Genomic DNA, 3,060 nt, shown 5'->3' on the forward strand with positions numbered 1-3,060 from the left:
ACACACACACACACACACACACACACACACACACACACACACACACACACACACACACACCTGAAGCTACCTGAGGACGCAGGAACTTCACACTCAGGCTGAGAAAAGCTTGTTTAGTTTAACAGCAGTAATTGGACCACTTGTTATCAGAAATCTGTGCGATTAGAGGAAATGATTCGCTGCTTTCATCTTCCAGTTTACTGCAGCATTTGTTGTAATTAAACACAGAATTAAACCAACAACCTTCAGCTTTTAAAGAGAACAAATGTCCATCATCCCTTGAATAAACGTCCTGTTTTCTTTCAGAAATGTGTAAAAGCAGAAGTTCCTGCTCAGTTTTTAAAGAAATGTAAATGATTTAGCYGTCATGACGAGTCAAAGCTTTAGCTATAAAAATAAATGTAACAGGAACACTCTCYCCATCGTCCTCCCTCCCCCGAACGCTCCAGTAGCTGAAGTGTTTCTGCGTTTGGCTGCCGAAGGCCTGGAGCTGCAGATGGCCGGCTCGTGCCCAGTCCGAAATCTTCCTCTCAAGATGGACGTCTGGACCGGCTCCCGCTCCGCCGCTCTGCCGCCGGCCGGCCGGCTGCAAACACAATGACGAACGTCCAGTCACCGGAGAACAGAGCAGGGAGAAGCTGAGCGAGCGAGCGGGCCTCGAGCCCACCTTTCACCCTCCACCTGCTGCAGACGCATGAGACGCGCTCACTCAGGCTTTTACTCATCTGCCACCCAGTATCTCCCAAAATAGCAGCAGGAAGAGCTCAGAAATAAGCGTTTGTCGGGGTATTTAAGTCAATTAAAGCAATGAATCAGAGGATGAACGCTGACTTGTTTTCCTCTCATCGCCTCTAAACTTCTGTCATTCACAGGAAACTTCTGCTTCCGTCCTCACCAGTTGGTTTCAAACTTCTATTAAAGCATTAATGTGATCTGAAAACAACAAAAAGCTCTGTCCTCGTTTCATGCCATTCATTAATCTGAGTGTAGGTGTCTCTTTTTGTTTCCAACACTGTAAAAATGGATTTTGGATGATTCATTTATATTTTTATCAAGTCTTTTAGACAACAGACACCAACAAAAACTCTATTTTCTACGACGTTAAGTATTTATTTACAGGAACAACTGAAAATCTTTGAGTAAAATTTAATTTTGCTTCTGAAGTTTCAAAACATACATCCTTTTGGCTAATGAATTATTTTAATATACTATGATTAAATCGCAGGCTATGGCAGGTTGTTTTATATATAACCAAATCACAGTGTATGGCAGGTCATTTTATTAAAAGATCAAATCACACAAAGTATGGTAGGTGGTTTTAATTTAAGATCAAATCCTATTTATGGCAGGTGGTTGGTATTGTCAAATCACAGCGTATGGCAGGTGGTTTTCATTTACTATGATTAAATCGCAGGGTATGGCAGGTGGTTTTATTATATAATCAAATCACAGCGTATGGCAGGTGGTTTTCATATACTATGATTAAATCACATATATGGCAGGGGTTTTTATAATATAATCAAATCACACAATGTATGGCAGTTCATTTTAATATATTATGATTCAATCACAATGTATGGCAGGTCATTTTAATATACTATGATTAAATCACAGAGTATGGCAGGGGGCTTTATTATATAATCAAATCACACAGGTATGGCAGGTGGTTTTAATATAAGATCAAATCATATGTATGGCAGTGGGTTTTATGATTAAATCAAATGACAGTGTATGGCAGGTCATTTTAATATACTATGATTAAATTACAGTGTTCACAGGTGGTTTTATTAATTAAATCACATGTATGGCAGGTCGTTAGGATACATAAATGAATCATGCTCCTCTCCACAGCTACTATTTGAGACAAAAACAATTTTTTTTCATCAGAATGGAAATAAAAAATATCCACACATTTGTTATTAATCAAAATACCAAACATTATAACAGAAGCTTTATAATAAAATAAATGTAAAATACTTTTAAATATTAGTAACTTTTTAAAATAATTCCTGGATTCATTATTCATCTTAAAACAGATGATTTCATGGAGTTAAACTAAAATTATTGATAAAAATTTAAACTTGACAAACTGAGAATGACCAAAACTTATAAACGTCTCTGATTTACTGAAGAACAAAAAGTTAAATTAGATTTTGTTGAAGCGATTACAACAAAACGTTCAGTTGATTTGAGTGAAAACGATGAGAATCAGATGAAAAAACAGAGTTTTTACTGACCGGCTTGTTTTTACAGAGCAGTGATTCTGCAGCTCTTGGCCCGGCCCGCTGCCATTGTTCCTCAGAGCTCTGAAGGCCCCTCCTCTCATGGTGGGTGTCCGAGGTCTCACCCCGACAGACGCCGGCGAGCAGAGCCCAGCTCCGTCCCAGATGATGCGGTGGGACCCGGGAGGCAGCCGGACCCTGGCGGCGGTGGGAGTTTGGCCCCGCTCGGCCCGACGCTGACASGTGGGCGTCGGCCTGGACTCGGGCCTCCCTTCAGATGTTTGACAGGGAAGGTGGAGGTTTGGGAACGGGGGTCGGTGTGGGCCGGTTCTGGGCTGGAGCTCCTGGTGTGGGCGTCCGGGACAATCATCGGAGCCGTTTGGCAGAAACTGGAACAGCAGCGAGTGCTGAGCGCTGGGTCGTCTTATTAAGAATTATCAGAGCACTTTAATTAATTCCTGCTGAATTTAAGGTCAACCTTTCAAAATAAAAGACTCACAGAAGATAGATTTCTGAAGAAACATAAAAATCATTCAGAGCTTCATCTAAAATAATAATAATAAAAAAATGAACTGAAGATGATGAAAAATATTTAAACTGATACCAGAGACTCATTAGGGTAACCATGGTAACCACACCTGCCTGTCACTCCCTGATTGCTTAGTTAATGAGAGGCAGACAAACTAATCAGATCTTAGTGTCTGTAGCTGTGTTTCCATTACAAATGTGTGCAAAACTTTGTCGATGTTCTGTTAATTAAAAAAAAAACACAGTTTCACAACTGCAGTGTTTCCATTAAGTAATAAATGTTATTAAAGTCACGTGAATACGTTTGTTC

The sequence above is a fragment of the Austrofundulus limnaeus genome, unplaced genomic scaffold (genome assembly GCF_001266775.1).
Source record: "Austrofundulus limnaeus strain Quisiro unplaced genomic scaffold, Austrofundulus_limnaeus-1.0 Scaffold506, whole genome shotgun sequence".
Classification (NCBI taxonomy): Eukaryota; Metazoa; Chordata; class Actinopteri; order Cyprinodontiformes; family Rivulidae; genus Austrofundulus; species Austrofundulus limnaeus.